The sequence below is a fragment of the Narcine bancroftii genome, chromosome 3, assembly GCF_036971445.1.
Source record: "Narcine bancroftii isolate sNarBan1 chromosome 3, sNarBan1.hap1, whole genome shotgun sequence".
Taxonomy (NCBI): domain Eukaryota; kingdom Metazoa; phylum Chordata; class Chondrichthyes; order Torpediniformes; family Narcinidae; genus Narcine; species Narcine bancroftii.
The window spans coordinates 338,102,080-338,120,834 of NC_091471.1; the positions used below are offsets into that span (position 1 = coordinate 338,102,080).

General features: G+C 40.9%; 1 long non-coding RNA gene across 3 annotated transcripts in view; it reads left to right on the top strand.

Annotated features, from left to right (window-relative positions):
- The first annotated feature begins 17,429 nt into the window (after nucleotides 1–17,429).
- Nucleotides 17,430–18,755, top strand: part of LOC138759283 (uncharacterized) — a 31,820-nt gene continuing 30,494 nt past the window's right edge. For all 3 annotated transcript variants that reach the window (XR_011354692.1, XR_011354694.1, XR_011354693.1), the window contains exon 1: nucleotides 17,430–17,516. This is a non-coding gene — a long non-coding RNA (uncharacterized lncRNA). The remainder of the gene's footprint in view (nucleotides 17,517–18,755) is intronic.

The window sequence follows — 18,755 nt, forward strand, 5'->3', positions numbered from 1 at the left end:
CTGCCTGTCGGTCCCACTCTACCTCCAAAATCCCAGGTCTAACTTCATCCTGAAGGATAGGATTTCCTTCTGAGAATGTGCACCAACCATTCAGTAATGCTTACACAACACCAGAGAGCATAAACAATTCTGAGGCATTATTCCTTTCAATATCTCTTACTGTTTGTAGGTCAGCTACTGTGTTTCTTACAAGACTTCACGTTTCAAGTACTCCAACCATTGTAAAATGCATTGGCCTCATGTCCCTAAGTCTATAAATTAATCAGGTAATATTTCCTCATTGCCTCACCTATAAATTAGGCCAATATATTTCTTTTAAACAGCTGCTCTCGGATAGAGATTCAGTAGAACTTCAGTCATTGCTGGCAAACTATGCTTTGCCAATTATACCTCTGTCATTTAACTAGGGCACCACTGGCGAGACAATCAAGACTGCAACAGAATATTCTAATTCTATGATTTAATGCTATAAAAAAATAAGGGAGTAATTGTCAGCCATTTGACATTTCTAATGTGGCCTATCATTGATCAGATGATAGCTAATCCATATCTTAATGTCACACACTGACCTTGTTTCCATTAACAATGCTCTTTCTTCACCAAAACTTCTGCGGTTAGCTTTGATGCAGAATGATGTAGCACCAAAAGAAGCAGGTAGGGTCATCCAGTTGTTTATGCTTCACACAAATTCCCTTGCCATTTTCTTCACCTCACTCCATCAGTGTTTACTTCTTTCTTATGTGTTTTACAGCACAGAACCAGACCCTTCAGCCCACCTTGTTCATGCTGGCCAAGGTAATCCCATTTCCTTGCGTTTGGTCGATATTCCTCTAAACCTATTTTTAAGTCTTTGTACCTGTCTAAATACCTTATACAATTGTACCTGCCTCTACCAAATCCTCTGGCAGCTCATTCCACATACCCGCCAGGCTCTGTGTGGAAAAGGTGCCCCTCAGGTCCCTTTTAAATCTTTCTCCTCTCACTTTAAATCTCATCCTCCACATTCCTCCGAAAGGCATGACATTTCTCATCTCATCCAGTCCAAATGGTAATGAACAATTATAGCAATGTGCTACCCACAGCACTGAAGCAATAACGACAGGCACGTTTAGAGTTGTACTCAAGGCTACTTTATTCGGCCCCAGACCCAAGCTTATATTTCTTTGGCTTGGCTTCGCGGACGAAGATTTATGGAGGGGGTAAAAAGTCCACGTCAGCTGCAGGCTCGTTTGTGGCTGACCAGTCCGATGCGGGACAGGCAGACACGATTGCAGCGGTTGCAAGGGAAAATTGGTTGGTTGGGGTTGGGTGTTGGGTTTTTCCTCCTTTGCCTTTTGTCAGTGAGGTGGGCTCTGCGGTCTTCTTCAAAGGAGCTTATATACAAACTCGTCATCAGTACAGACCAGCCACTCTTCCCGTGTGTGGGCTTTTCCCCTCAATGAAGAAGGCCCAGTACCCTCTTGGGATCTGGCCTCCCTGCCGACATGCGTCCGCCATTTTGAAAGCTGGTTCGAGTGGGGTGCCACACATTGAATATTACAGTGCAGTGCAGGGCCTTCAGCCTATGATCTGCATAAATCTGGTCCACAACAGTCTAATCCTTCCTTACCTCACACCCACAACCCTCAATTTTTCTTACATCCATGTGCTTATCTAAGAGTCTTTTAAATATTCCTATTGTACCAGCCTCCACCACCATCCTTGGCAATGCCTTCCAGGCACCCACCACACTCTGTGTTAAAAACAAACCTACCTCTGACATCCCCCCTAAATTTTCTTCCCCTCACCTTAAAGAGAGGTATTTGCCATCATTGCCCCAGGAAATAGATGTGTCCTGCCCATATCCTGTTGTAATGTAATGACCACACTATCCACAAACCTGCACCCTTGGTATCACCTGAAAACTTATTGATTCACCCTCTACTTCTTTGTCCAAATCAGTGATAAACTTGTCAATGTCAAAATGCTCTCTGCACAGGAGCAGCCAGAATTCAGATGAAAGCAGTAACAAAACTACATTCTGGGTAAACAGTATCGACCCTTTAATGAGTGTGTACTCAAGTTCTCTGGATTGCTGTTCTGTGGAGACATTGACGTGTTAAAAGTAAATGAGCAACACTTTGTTAAAGCAACAAGCTGAAAATTTGTACTTAAATAAACAGCATTTGTGCCCTGATCTTCACAATAGAGCACTTCCAGTCAAAGAAAAGCCCATTTTAAGTACTAATGAATGTGCTTTATCATCTGAATGCATTTATGGATTATTAATTAGTTATGTATGGAGAAGATCAATGCTATAAATTATTAATAATAGAAGTGATTAATTCCAGAATTTTAACACTCTAGTGTTCGTCGTACAGGATATATGATAGTTATAGAAGTTACAAAGTATGAATTCAGATTATTAATACTTTCAATAAAAAAATGTAATCTCTCCAGCAAAACAAACTTTGAGTTCAAGTTAATGCACAAAATAAACAAGAATGCAAGTTCTGGCCTCATTACGCCAACAAACCATTGGTTACAGTTCTGTTTTATGCCTCTGCAGAGAGCTAGGCTTTAAACTTTTTGCCCATCTCAAAGCAATACGAGCATTTCACTCAATTTCCTCCAAGTTGCAGCTTCTTGAAACCAGAGTGGGTAACTCTGCACCGACCCCCACCACCGCCTCCCCACCCCCCAGTCCCTGCTGGCATTTACTTGGACCATGGACCTTCACAACTTGTGGAATTGGCTTCAGCAATCCGAATTCCAGGCACCCTCCAAGATTCCCTCACCTACAGCCCTACCTCCGGTCAGAAATGGCAGATAGAGCAATGCCAGCATTTTGCATTGCGCCCCCAAATTATGAAATTAAGTCCATAAGAGCAATTGAAGGACTTGTGGCTTGGTGTCAAGGCCATAACCTCTCCCTCAATGACAGCAAATATTGGGTTACCGAGTTCCAGAGGAGTGGGGGAGGCAACCTCCATATTGATCATCCTGAATGACCCTAAAATAGCATTATGTTCCCTTTACCAGCTGATCTCTCTCTGTAATTGTATTGTCTTACTTGTACCATATATGACTACAACTTCTATAATTGCATTTCCAATATACAGTATATGACAATAAACTTGAAATCATTGCAACAGTATAAGATTTTTTTTAAATTTTTTAGTGTTTTTTTTTCTTTTACTTTAAAGAAAATAAAACACATGGAATTTGTGGGAGGTTGTATTATTTCTAAATAGGAGTCCTAAACTCATGTTGCATGTATAACCCTCCATTGGTTCATAGTGAACCAGTTGCGACACAAGATCCCAAAGCTGGTCATTCAAAAAATATTTTGAATGTATAATGCTTCCTTTTTTCATTAGTGCACAGTCCATGATGGCTCGTGATGTCTGACATCTGACAATAGGCGCTATGTGGTATGAGAGATCCACCCCTTAATGGGCATATCCCCGTTCACCCTCAGGCCTGTAGGAAATCTACCTGCTGCTACTTTACTTGTAAGAGAGGCAAAGTGGAAGAGGGAAGATTCAGTTTGTGAATCTGGAGAGAGTGAAAGCGCACAACAGATAGTTTCTTCCCCACAGCCACTAAGCTCCTGAGCAGACCTCATGGTGGCCCTGCTTAGCATTAATTGATTTTTGTTCATTTAAACTCTGGACTCCATAGATTGTGCTCTACCACTTTATGTGCTTGTATGAATGTCAGATCTAACTTGTTAAACTGCTCACAGAAGAACCTGTCTTCTTGGGTTTGAGGTTGAGAGGAAGAGGCATGTGGGGTGGGGAGTGACTGGTGAAATCTGTTCCTACACCTGGGAACAATGCAAAAAGGAATGATCTGCTCTCAATTGTCAAGGTCAGTGCTCGAAAACTTTGAACTGAACCCCATAACTATTGGACTGTCATGAGACAGATTAGTTTTACCCTATTGATGATACAGGGGTTACTGCCTTCTGCTTGGTACAAGATCGGACATTTGGTATATGTGCTTGGCTGAGGAGCCAATGGTACAACGCTCTGATCTGCAAAATTATGTGAACACCTCTAAGTCTAGCCGAAAGGTTGGAATAGGTGCAGTTGCAGCTCCCACATATCTCACAACTCAGCTCACACACACACACCACAGCAGCCAATTTCCAGCCATCTCTTACACACCTTAACGATTTAGCTGTGCTCAGTAACTCACACAGTTGAATGATTAGTTTACAACAGTTTAAGTCTGACAGCATGTAATTACAGCAGTTCATGTTAACTGTTCCATTAGCAGAGCTGGAGATACACAAGAGACTGCAGTTGCTGGAATCTGGAGCACACACAATCTGCTGGAGGAGCTCACTGGAATAAGGAGCATCAGGGAGTGATAAATGGTTCTGGCCCGAAACGGCGACACTTCTTTTTCTTGCACAGAACCTGCTCGACCCTCCAAGTTCTTCCAGAAGATTGTGTGCTGTTCCACTGGCAGAGCCTGTGGGTTGGTGGGGGAAGTGGGCAAGACTCGTGAGATAGCGATTTCTCACCTCCCTATCCCCACTCCCTCACCCCCTTCCTTCTGTCCCATGCCGTTGACTTATGCCTGAAGAGAAAGGTTGCTGGCCTTTCCATAATGCATAAAATTAAAAGACTGAGGCGGCTGAGTGAAATCTCCCAAAGATAACGGTAAACTGATAGGGTCCACTTTAATCTTTGGCTACCTTGCTGCTATCATCAGTTCCAATGTGGGTTTTATCCTGTTGAATACTGTGTTGAGAGTTTTTCTGAATATTCATTTCTTGGTTGCTTTGCTGTCCGTGACATGAGATAGACTGTTGCTGTGGATATGATAAAGTAAGTTACTAAGAAAGAAGTTATTTTAAGAACCAACAAGACTGCTACTAAAGTATTAAAGAAGTGAAGTGCACTCTGACAAGGGATCAGCCAACCTCTAAGACTGGCACCACAAATGTACATCACAACTCTACACAACACACACACACACACACACACACACACACACACACACACACACACACACACACACACACACACACACACACACACACACACACACACACACACACACACACAATTTCCAGTTGTCTCTTATACACCTTAATGATTTAGCAGGGCTCAGTAACACACAGTAAGGCACACTGTATGCATTTACCTGACCATCCCATGAGTTGCTCGTAACTGAGATTTGATGATTGACATTTACCAAAGCAGACATGATCCAGTATGATTTCTACTGACTACATTGTGCGTGCCTTTTTTGTTGAGAGATTTATATTAATATATAAAAATATATAAACATCCTTTTAAACAGAACTGATACCCAAGGCTGTAGGCATTAATTATCTGACTGGCCCCTGAGAACTTCCAAAAGTTTAAGAGAAGCTTTTAGCATCATTTTATTGTTTTACATTGGATTTTATTTGATGGATAATTTGGTTTAAAAAGAAAAGATGCCCATTTATTTTACTTAACCAAGGTTACACTTCATTTTTGTTTTTTTTTAAATTTGAGTTGTCCTTGATGTAACACTGTGTAATTCAAGATGGATTTTCATCATACTCTGAATGACGAGAGAAAGCTCAGGATGTACTTCATCTGGCATACATAATATTGCCCCACAGATGAATTAAGTATCACCTTAAACCGGCTTTGATTCCTGCAAACAGTCTGATGACATGGAGGCAGTTTAATACTTTGAAATCTGCCTTGGCCATTGGTTGAAGTGGAACATTCGGAGACAAAATACACAGATCTTTCTTCTACTTTCAAAGAACTGAAATGAAACTGAAGAATGAGGAATGTGGCCTCTTTAACAACAACCAAAAACCGAGTGGTTGAGGGAAGCTAATTGAGAGGGGAAAATAAAAGTTAGAGGTTAAGATTTGAGAATTCAATTTTGAAGGTGTCTTTGCAAAGAGAAAAACATGTAGCCGACACTCACAATGATCAGGGGCGGGTTTCATCCTTCAACCAATTTCAGTGAATTACTACTCCCAGCCAGGTATCCATGGTCCGTTGATTACACTGGAGGTATAAATTGAGAGATTATATAGCACATTGACATTATGTTCAATTAATTACCATGGAATGCGCAAGTGACTAGGTGGTAACAAGCAATTAGATCACATAAGCACCAACGAGATGAACCACTCATCTCATCGGTTGACGTGAACAGGTGTCCGTGTAGTTTTCTTCTTTCTCTTAAATAATTCCATTGAATCTCCAACATTAACAATAAAAGCAAGCAAATGGGACAGACAGTGAAGGTCTGATTCAGAATTGGAGGACTCTGAACAGAATTAAGTTCATTCGTTTCTACTGCTGCATTCCAGATAGCGGCAATAGAAACGAACCCAGACAGTTGTTATACTGTATTCAAAATAATAGTTTTTAATTATTAATTAACAATAATAATATAATTTATCTAAACTTATCTACTTAACCCTTATGTGTAAGTGCGTGTGAGTGAAATACCCCAAACCACTCACCTCAGGCACAATTCTCAAAAGGCAAAGTTCAATCTCAGAAAATCCAGACAGGCTTTAAATGAATGCAAATAAGTTCACGAATTAGGTGGGAGAGCCTGAGATGACAGACTGTTTACCAACTCACAAAATCCTTGCTGAGGTACTTCCTCTTCAGGTGAGTGGCAATCAAAACTCCCCTCTTCTTTGCGTAGGGGACACGAAGTGAGTGATTCTCACAAAGCTTCCAAAACCCTTTCGTGGGTCAGCCATTCCAAGTGACCTTCACAATGGTCACAATCCAACTGCAGAATTCCTCTGCTTCCAGAACCCTTTCGTGTGTCAGCCTTTCCAAGTGACCTTTCCGTTTGGTTGTGGTGTGGCATAAAGTTGGATTTTCATCATACTCTGAATGACGAGAGAAAGCTCAGGATGTACTACATCTAGCATACATAATATTGTCCTACAAATGAATTGTATCACCTTAAACCAGCTTTGATTCCTGCAAACAGACTGACGACATGGAGTCTACTTGGATGTGAGGCAGTTTAATACTTTAAAATCTGTCTTGGCCATAGGAAGGAAAAATCAGTCAAAATTTCAGGTCAGCAATCATTCCTCAGAGAAATCAGACAAATTTTCTATTACCACACAAGGCCACTTCAACACTGTATTACTTCGAAGAGCTTTGCTCCAAAGTGCTGTCTCCGTAAAAATGCCCCCGATCAAAAGTGTACTGTGTTGGTCATGTGGTCTCTGCACCTGTGCCTCCAGGCTCCTCCTCCCTCCTCAGAAGTATTGAACTTGGGTACACGCTGTCCTCAGCCTGCTGTCAGTTCACAGTTAAACTCCCATAGCTTGCAGGATTTTGTTAAATTTGCTCTCTTAAAGTGACAGTCCCACACCAATGAAAATAAACTGAGAGTGGGAGCATGTAATACTACCAAATTCCAACTGAATAAATGAAAACAGGAGTTAGAGAATGATGAAGGTGGTGATGAATTTGCAATACAGAGCTTGATTTTTTTTTTGTTGGTTAAATACCCTTTTTTTCTAAATTCTGACCTTTTAGATCAGTGGTTCTCAACCTTTTTCTTTCCACTCACTTTCTACTTTAAGTAATTCCCTCTGCCATCATCTCTGTGATTAGTAAGGGATTGCTTAAGGTGGTAAGTGAGTGGAAAGGGAAGGTTGAGAATCACTGCTCAGACCCAATTGTCACTGAAATATTTTGCTTGAGAAAAATTGTCATTGGCCCTTTTCCTTTGGAGTTAGGAAACCCTGCACATAATGAGTCAATTAGGTACGATTTAAAAAGTGGTTCTCAAACTTTTTCTTTCCACCCACATACCACCTTAAGCAATCCCTTACTAATCACAGAGCACTTATGGCATAGGGATTACTTAAAGTAGAAAGTGTGTAGAAAGAAAAAGGTTGAGAACCACTGATTTAGATGATGCTGTGTACTTCCTTTAATTTTAAGCTATTAGTATGATATTTCCTTTCCTGACCATATGACCTGATTCCAGAAGGGAGTTACAGTGTGTCAAAAGCATGGAGGAAATTTTAACTTTGGTCACAAAGGTGATGTAGATGTGAGCATGTGAACCGCTGGCTGCACTCACTCCCATATCATCAGTTCCATTGAAGTCAATGGATAAATGTTAGGAGGGAAATGTGAATGGCAGATATCTTCCATGTATGTAGTGGGACCCACCAAAGATCAATTTCTCCCGCTAAGGATCGGTTACTTGTCAGAACTGTGAAAATTGCCAAGGGCTTGAATAATCTGCAAAAGGAAAATGAGGAAGAGGTTTGAATTCAAAATGATGTAACATTTGTCCTCCGTCTTGGACAGGGTCTATCCAGTACCTTATTTCTTCTCGTTGGGTACATTAATTTTGGAAGGGGTATAGTTAGCATTAGCAGAATGATGTAATCATGGAAACAGGCTATAAAAACTTGTTTTGAATTCCCTTGGATCAGATGGCAAACCTCAAAAAATTGGAAGAATCTTCAGGATGGAAAAGTATAATATACTGGTAATCTTGCAATCTTAAAGTTCTACAAAAGCCTTTTAGGACCAAAGTCACACATAAAGGGTATCAGAAATTTGAAATTCTCTTTGCTGAAACATGGTGGCTTTTACATCAATTTCATCTTAAGTAACAGAGTTACACAATGGCTCAACTCATCCATGCCAACCAAGGTATCTACTTTGAGTTGGTCCCATTTAAATGTTTTTAAAATTTAGACATACAGCACAGTAACAGGCCATTTCAGTCCACGAGTCTTTGTCGCCCAATTTACACCCCATTACCCTATACCCTGGTATGTTTTGAACAATTGGAGGAAACTGGAGACCCCAGAGAAAATCCACACAGACATGGGGAGAATGTACAAACTCCTTGCAGACAGCGCGGGATTCGAACCCCGCGCCCCGGTTGCTGGAGCTCTAAAGGGGTTGCGCGTATCACTTTTGAGTGGGCTACATCCCCCATAATCCTTTCCGCCCCATGTATCTGTTCAAATGTCTGTTTAATGTTGTAATTGTACCTCCTTTGACACTTCCTCTACTAGCTCAATCCATATACTCACCACATTGATGTAGGTAGGGTAAATACCCTTCAGATCCTCTTTAAATCTTTCTCCTCCTATAATAACCCTATGTCCTCTGATTTTGGACTTACCTACCCTGTGAAAAAGAATGATCTTAAAAAAATAATTGGTAGAAGGATTTGAGGGAGATGAGGAAAATGTATTCTGATATAATATTTTTGGAACGAGAGCATGCTCTGAGATGGAGAATCGGGAAAATGAAGACGATCTTGAAAAACAGGGGGTGATCTCTGCACTGGAAAAGCAGGATGGAGGAGGTTTGCCTTCCAGAAATAAAGGTGCTGGTCACGTTGGATGATGAGAGATCACAGTCACCTACCACCTCATGGAGGAATCCATCAGCACCTGTAAATGGTGTGCAGATGTCTTTTCACATCTCATTGTCTGCATCTCATTTGTACAGGAATGAGCCTGTTTACTGAAAAAGATGATGGTAACTAATGTTTCATGAAGCTTCCTGCACACAACATAATGGCACTCTGAGGAATGATTGCGGACCTGAAATTTTGACTGATTTTTCTTTCCATAGATGCTATTTGACTGGCTGAGTTCTTTTCGGCCTCTGCTTAATGGCTTTCGTCTTCAATGTGATTGCTGTGACAAAGCAGGTTTTATTAATTTGTTGGAAATAAAGAGGAATATGTTTTCTTACTGTGTTGTAGTGAAAGCAACGTAGATATGTACACATACCAATTATAATATCACATTTTCTGTGCTTGCTTACTGACTGGGATCAAGCCTTGGAGCTTCCATTGGCAGTTCCTTTGACAGAAATCCACCATTTAATCACACTCTACATGCACCGGCTGTCAAATATTCTAGTCATCACTTGCAAATAATTTCTTAATCAGCTTGCAGTAATTATGGCACGGATACAAATCCTTCAGTATAAATATCCAGTAGCATCAACAATAATGCACCTAAGGACAGCTGGTACCCTGGCTAACAGCTTCTACTAATGCAGAAAATATAAATTTATGCCTCCGCTAAAGTCAATGTGATTCTCATGAAAATCATTGCCCTTAACAACACTGAACGACGAAGGACAGGGAGCAACTCAAAGATACGAGTTCGTGTCTTTTTTCTCTTCAGAATTTCTCTGCCCTGAGCCCTCTCAATCTCAAATCTTAATCTCCTTTCTGTTATCTGTTAAGAGTTTTCATCAGGATGTGCCTCTATCTTTGGTTAGGTTTTGGTGTACAGTTTTTGTCAGTTCAATGAGAAGTCTTCCCTGACTCAAAATGCTATGTTAATGCACACACAGTTAGTGCAAGCACCGACAGATCTCTAGAAATGTGCTTAAAAGCATCTTAAATCAAGGTAATTATCAGATTTGGGGAAAGTTTTATCATTATAAAGATATAATGGGGACTTTGATGCAGTGTAGGATCCATGTCATTGTATTGCAAGTTGTGTCCACCAAACTCTTTGCTGTTAGGCTAAAGGTTATTTTTTTTTTCCAATTACATGTTATGTTGCTTCACAGTTTGAAGAGTGAACATCCTAGTAACAAATTGGATCCATTCTTTTTTTTTTCCATTGTGGAGTTATTTCTGGTCCTTTTTCACATTTGTCATTGAAATTGAATGATTTTTTTTCTTCTTGTCACCAGGAACTAGGTATGACTATAATTCAGTCCTCATGCAACTGGGGGGCTTTGTGTGTCATAAGTCTCTGTTCTTTGCCCACCTGTTGCAATATTATATGTACTAAGATCATTTACCTCTGTCAAAGTGTTTGCTCTTTCTTTCTGCTAAAGGTATTGACTCTTTCTGAAGTCAAGTCTTGCAGATACCAACATCTTCCAGGACCCTCACGTGGTCCTGCATGAGCAGGTTTTCCAGAAGCCATTCAACCTCTAGAACGTGTCCTTTCATCCATGCCATAGACTAGTTGCCAAGGCAGCTATCTACCATGACAAAGAAGGGTTTAAGCATGCATACTCATCCCTCTGTAGACAGCTAATGCCATTACTTCACCACCTTTATGTTCTACTCCTTGGTTTTACAGAAATATAGGAACACATTCATCACATAGTTTACAAAGTTGAGAAATAAATAGGGGTTTGGCAAGGAGCCCCACCACCCAGACCTGTTACCATCGGGAAAAGGTACAGGAGCCCGAAGACAAGCCCTCAAGGACAGCTTCTTCCTCAGCCATCAGATTCCAAGATGATCAATGAACCAAAGACACTGCCTGAGTTTCCCTACTTTGACTTATTGTGAACTATTTATTTATTTATTTTGTAAGGTGGTTTATATGAATGTTTACACTGTGAAGCTGCCGCAAAACAACAACTTTTGTGACTTGTTCATGACAATAAGTTCTGATTCTGAAAATGAATATAAAATATACAATTGTGGCTTTATTAAGGAAGAATCCAAGGAAGAGGTAAATAAAGTTTATAACCTGAGTTCTCTAAACTTGCCCTCAGTGTATTTAACCAGGAAACGCTGACTCGGAACGCTGGGCCTCTATATGGCATATCATAGAGTATAATACGCAAGAATGGGAAAGGGATAGCTTGCGATTTGTGGTACTTTCATCCAGCAATTAATTTTAGTTCGAATATTCTTCATTCCCAGTGTGCCTTCAGCTGTGTATATTAATGTTTTTTTTTTCCCCAGTGCGGAACAAAGGTATTCAAAATTTAATTATTAAAAAAATGGTAGGGGCAGTTTTCTTTAACGACTTACGATTGGGTTTGCCAGAACGCAACCCCATTGTAAGTTGAGGAAGACCTGTCAGTTTCATTCCTCCTTCAATTGATGTCAAGGTTAACTACATAAGATATCATGAACTCCTCGATGCAATTGCAATGTGCTAATTATGAGGAGCTGTTCGGAAGCTGTTTGTCTGTAAATCAAGTGTTTGTACATCAGGGAAGTGGGTGCAAGGTGCACGCCGGAAGTGGGCTGATAGCGTCCCTCATGCATCTATCCTTCAGGCATGGTATTAGATCATTATACCTCCATGCAGGTCAAATAAAATGAATGTTTGGATTCTTGATTGTGAATTCCATTGTTCCTGCTTTGGAAAGTAAAGAACGGGAAGCTAGTAGAGCAATGAGATTGTTAAAAGTAGAGAAAGTGGTTTTGGAGATTGTTTTCACTTCTATCAGTTTGAAGATGAAAATTCATCATCCCCTTGAGATCTGCATTCTTGTATATTATGTGTACAGATAGCAAATGTGTTTTTATAATTGAGAAAGGGTGGCCAAAGTGAACATAGGTCCCTTGGAAGATGAGAAGGGGGAATTAATACTGGGTAATGCAGAATTGGCCGAGGCCTTGAACTACTATTTTGTGCCAGTGGAAGACACCTCTAATGTGCCAAAGTCATGGGGTGTGAGGTGAGGACCTCGATACAAGTGCTATCTCTAAAGAGGTGGTGCTGAGAAATCTAGTGAGTCTAAAGGTAGGTAAGTCCCCATGAATTCAGGAAGGGCAGGTTGTGTTGGACAAGTTTCCTCGAATTTTCTGTGGACAGGACAAGTGCAGTGGATAGAGGGGAACAGGTGGATGTTGTATTTCCAGGAGGCATTAAACAATGTTCGCAAAAACCACTTCTCCATAAGATAAGAATGCAGGAATTTGGAGATAATATTTAAGAAGGATAAAGGATTGGTTAACCGAAAGAAGGCATAGAGTAAGGATAAATGGGTGCTTCTTTGATTGGCAATCATCAGTGAGAGAACTGCCGTGGGGTTTGGTGCTAGGCCCGCAACTGTTCAGGATGTACATTAGCATTTTGGAAGAGGGGACAGAGTGTAGCATATCTGAGATCGCTGATGACTCTCTATCAACTGGAAAAGGGTCTGGAGGGAGATATAGATAGGTTAAGTGAGTTGGCAAGATGACTAGCTGATGAAGTACAATGTTAGTTAATACGAGCTTATCATCTTGGGAAGAAAAAAAGTAGATCAGATTATTACTTAAATGGTGCAAGATTGCAGCATGCTGTGGGTGCAGAGGGACTTGGGAGTGCTAGTACATGAATCGCAAAAGGCTGGTTTGCAGGTGCAACAAGTAATCAGAAAATAAAATGGAATGTTGGACTTCATTGCCAGAGGGATTGAATTTAACAGTAAAGAGGTTCTGCTATAACTGCACAGGGTAGTGATGAGGCTCTTACTGGAGTACTGCATGCAGTTCTGGTCTGTTTACTTGAACAAAGTTATACTGGTGGAGGCAGTGCAGAGGAGGTTGGAGATAAAGGAACAATTCTTGCTGGCATTTAGAAAAATGAGAGGGGATCTTAGAGAAACATATAAAATTATAAAAGGGATAGACAAGAGGCAGGAAAGTTGCTTCCTGAGACTAGAAATAGGGGACCAAGATTCTCGTTTTAGGACAGAGGAGGAACTAGTTTTCCTAGAGAGCTGTGAATCTGTCAAGTTCTCCACTCATGGAAGCAGTAGAAGCAGCCTCATTCAATATATTAAGTTGGATTTTTTTGCATTGTCGGGGAAATAAGGTCCCTGGGGGAAAGGCAGGAAAGTGGAGTTGAGCCCACGGCCAGATCAGCCATGTTCGATAGGCTTCTATTTCTGTTTGTTTTTGTGAACCTTGATTAGATGGTGTCGAATGTACAATATTGATAACAATTGTAGAACAGTGCATTTTAATCTAAACAAATTGATAGACATTTACAAGTGGGGTGCCTTCACTGGTACATATGAAGAGATTTTTTTTTCAAAAAAAAATGTGCATTCAAATTTTAATTTTGAAATTAATTTTGTGTAACATCATTTTATCAAATTGCATTGTTTGTACAAGTTCTTTATTAAAATCAATAAGAATATTTTAAAAAGAAAGAAAATGTGCAGAATCAGGATTAATCATAAAAAGTGAAAAGAGCACAAGACATGAAAACAAAGCACTTCAGTGTCGAGGAGAGGAATAAAGCACGGGGCAGGAATGCCAAGGGATGGCATTGAGCTTATTATTTCATCCCATCATATCTCATCTGTGCAGGACTACTACACAGAGATGGTAATAATTGAGAGAGTAATGACTGTGGCTTTGGAACCAAAGTAGACATGTTACACACAGCAAAGTCTGCAAAAGCAGTAGTCAGTCCAAGCATATTTTTGGTGTTGATTTAGGGAACACTAGGGAATTGCTAACCCTTCCTCAGTGACAACCAGCTGAATGGAAAGCAGGGCTTTGGTTTAGTTTTTTTAATGGAAGGAAGACACCTGCAATAATGAAACACTCCCTCGGCACTGCATGGAAGGGTCAGACAAGTTTACGTGCTCATGTCTTAGGGTGACATTTGAATTCATGACCTCGGCACTGGAGGGGACTTCTATAAACTAAACCAGACCAGCCCTTCCTGAACTCATAATAAATGCTATTAACACAGTGGAGGTGGAAAATAGCTCCCTTTGGCTGTCGAAATGTAGGCATTCGTATAATATTGATGCTTTTGGACACCAAAGAAAACATTTCATCTCACTGCAGCTAAAACCAACAGAAACCAGATAGAAAACACTTGGAACCACTTTGTATAATTTGTGTCAGATTTCTAACCTTCTCTTATATCCACAAGGTATCTTTCAGTGCAGTGTTTGCTTTATAAAGAGCTGTCTGACTTGGTAGTTATAGGAAGGGTAATCAGAAAATCCTTTTAACCATGCTCCCACTCTGCAGCTGGACACCTGGATGCCTTTGGAACATAATCACTTTGGAAGAGTGTGAGAAGAGAAGAGGAAACGGTGGATTGGAATACGATAGCAACTGTGCCTTGAACTCCTTGTGGACTCTTTAACCCTACCGGTGCCGAACTTCATTTGCAACTTCAGATGCATATTTAGATTTTAAATCTGAATTCCAGATTTGACATATTAGGTCAAAAACACATCAAAAGAACCAGGAAAGAGAGAAAGTAAGTTAAAGATGCAGCTACTAATGAAACAAGCAAAATATATCTGAGAGGATGAGACCAGCGCAGCTAAGGGTATAATTTTTTACATTGGATGCATTCTGATGTAAACAGAGAAAACAAGTTCACTGAAGTTGAGGAGTCTGGAAGTGCCCAGGTGGAAGATGAGTTCCACAATCTGGCCTTGGCTTGAATAAGGAAGTGTACTCATCTTCCTCATCAGAGTGGGTCAGACCTGAGTTAGTCATCCACCTGTCATATTGGCTCAGTTTTTCCTCCCTCCATCAGCACCAGCTGACCTGCTGGACATTTGATACAGCTCTGCATTTCACAGCTTATGAGTTCCTTTATTTTTTGTCCCTCTTTCTTTAACATCCTTCATTAAAATTTCATGTGGATAGCTTCATCTGCAGCTTCTCCCTGTGGCGACCTAGGCCTCATCCTGTCAGAGATATTCCTTTTGTCAAAGCCTTTCCTCCCCGCCCTCTCAGCATTTTAGTTTTAAATTGTTTTTTTTTCTCTCTGTTTCTTAGCTTGTATTCGCTGGAAATTAGGAGAATGAGAGGGGCTCTCACTGAAACATTTTGAATGCTAAAAGGCATGGACAGAGCCGATCTAGAAAGGTTGTTTCCCGTGGTGGAAGAGTCTAAGACAAGAGGGTACAACTTCAGTTTTAAATGGTGTCCGCTCAGAACGGAGATGCATATGAATTTCTTCAGCCAGAGGGTGGTAAATCTGTGGAATGTGTTGCCACAGGCAATTGTGGATCATTGAGTGGATCGGTTCTTGTTTAGTCAGGGATGGTATGGGGAGAAAGTTGATCCTTGGGGCTGAGTGAGAAAATGGATCAACTTATGATTGAATGGAGGGGCAGACTCAAAGGGCAGAATAGCCTATTTCTGCTGCTATGTCTTATGTTTCCCAGTTCTTGCAGAGGAGTTCATTAATTCAGTTTTCTCTTTCCACTGATCCTGATCTGTTGAATCCTGGCAGCAATTTCCGTTTTATTTCAGATTTCCAGCATCTGCTGTTCTTTTGAGAAGATGATTTACTGATTGGTGGGGAAAACTATAAACTAATTTTAAGCCCCTGATCTTCCACAGTTTCTACAAGATTTTACATAGATCTGGAATTACACAGGTAGCTCCTTCCTGCCAGTCTTAGTAACTTGTAGGATTTTCCAGCAGTTCCTGTGTTGGGAAATAGTAGAAGAAAGCCCCATGAATGAAATTTAACTTCCAATACTTTGGTCACCCAGAGTGGGCGTTAAATACTCAAAAGTGATCATCTGGAGGTGAAAACACCCTGAAAAGACCTGCATATCATGCCAATTGATCGATAACTCCATGCCAGGAAGGACCAGGGAACAATATGATCACTGAAGGAAAAGAAATGTAAGTAGTTATGTTGCATGGAGCAGGGTTTCTGGATCAGATAACCTTCTCTGCTTGTCAATTTCATGTTTTGTTTTATCTAAAATTGGTGACTGTACATTGTGCTTTTGAGCTAATTGTCAGAAAACTGCTCACTTCAAACAGTGTTCTAACAAAATACAAAATCAAATCAAAGGTGAGGCCATGGAGCAGCTCGATCGTGCTCCACTGCTGCAGAAGATTGTGGTTGATCCACGGACTCGTCCATTGAGTGGGAAACCTGTTTTCTACATCGTCTGCTGCTGGAAATCTCTGACAATTTATTGATCCCAGCATTGAATATACCCAGCTGCTGCATTGGATACTGACAACAAAAATATTACTGACCATTTCTGTCCAAATGGCTGAACCTTATCTCATGACAATATCTGTCATGCTACCCTCACCAGCTTAATGATCGAGCCTCTTCATTATCTATTATCTTCATTATCTATTTCCTGGACCCAACACATAGATGTCATAGTGAAGAAAGCATGTCCACTCCTCTGCTTCCTCAGGAGTTTGTGGAACTATGCCATCTAAAATCTTGGCAAAACTCTAAGGATGTATTTTGGAATGTGGGATATCAGCTGCGTCATAGCCTATTATGGGGGCACCAATACCCCTAGGTGGAAATCCCTGCAAATAAGTAGCCTAGTACATTATTGGCAAAACTCTCCCCACCATCAAGAAAACCTCCATGGGACCCTGCCATTGGAGAGTAGCAGCAATCATCAAGGATCCCCACCACACCACCATGCTCTGTCCTCACTGCTGCCATCAGGAAAGAGGTTTAGATGCCACAAGACATCTACCACCAGGTTCAGGATCACTTGCTACCTCTCCACCATTAGCCTCCTAAAGAACACTTAAGGATTATTAGTTTGCACATTATTTATTATTGTGCAGCAAAGTATTCTATTCTGAGCTACTTATAGACATCACTAAACACGTTGTGGGGTGTAGTGCAAAACTAACACCTCCAGGCTTGCATGCTGGGCTTATATACATCACTGCTTCTGTCACATGGACAGGAAGTGACATCATCAGTGTTGTCATCAGCTCAGATAGAAACCTGTGTTGGATGCAGGTCAATTTCCCACCTCTCCATGGCACGTCTGCCATTTTGGGAGCTGGTTCATTTGCTGGTAAGTGGGTCACCACATTTGAATATTTATTTTCTCTATTGCAGTTTGTTTGCACTTTGCTCTTGTTTACATTTCTCTCATTTGTTTTTGTATCCTTTCTTGAAAAGTTCTTTTGCACAACCGATAAGTACAAGTATATGCTCTTTAACATCCATATGCATTCTGTGAAGCTTGGCGTTTTGCAATGTGGACATTCTGTGAACACTACATTACAGTTATATATTCTTCCTGGCCTGCAGGAAGAACCTCAGGGTGTATGTGATGTCATGCATGTATTCTAACAATAAATCTGAACTTTGAACTTTGATATCTACCCTCAGAATCATGTATTTTCCATAACCTCAGCTTTGAAGTGTTAACTGTGGCTGGGGATTTGGGAGATCAGATGAGCAGCCAGATGAGGCCGAGGAGAGAGTCTGTGGATGGGGGTGGGGTTGTTGGGAGCTCCTGTAGGCGGGTGGCCATGGTGAGGGTCTGTGGTTGAGGTGTTGGGAGCTCCAGTGGTGGGCGGCTGAAGCGAGGGTTCATGGTTGGGGTGTCGGGATGGGAGAGCAGTCAGGGCCAAATATAGGGTTTCATCTTTTACATGGGTCATATGGAAAAAACAATTTTTGGGCCAAAAACAGGGGCTGGGGGATTACTCCAAGGGATTGACAATGGCATGAGTATATGCAGTAAGAATTTTGGTGATTTGTACATTGCACATCCATACGGCAATAAACTCATCATAAAATGTGTATGAGAGTCATTTGAATGTCCTTCAGATTGATTTAAAATGGCACTTTCAACAACATTGCTAGTTAATGGTGGTCACCTGATCAAGTGTTGATGCTGCAAGCAATGAGCCCTAAGAGGGATCACTGCTTTCTAGACAGTAAATGCAATACAGGAAAAGGCCATTGGGCCAATAAGGCCCATTTGGCCACATCCACCACTTAATGGCTACCTGTTTTTCCAGATTCCTTATAAAGGACTCAGTCCCTGAAATGTTGAATGCCCTTTGTTCTATGGATAGTGTGTGACATGCTGAGTTTCTCCAGCACTTTTGTGTACTTTATTATTTAATAATGTTCTGAAACCTGTAAAATCCAGCTGCATCTCTGTACAAATCAGAGGACATGGGTTAAGAGTGAAAGGGGAAAAGTTTGGGGAGAATGAGAGGGGGAACTTATTCACACAGAAACTTTAGAAATGAAACAGGAGGGCTAAAAGAAGACAAGAGGTTGCTTTGGCAGACAA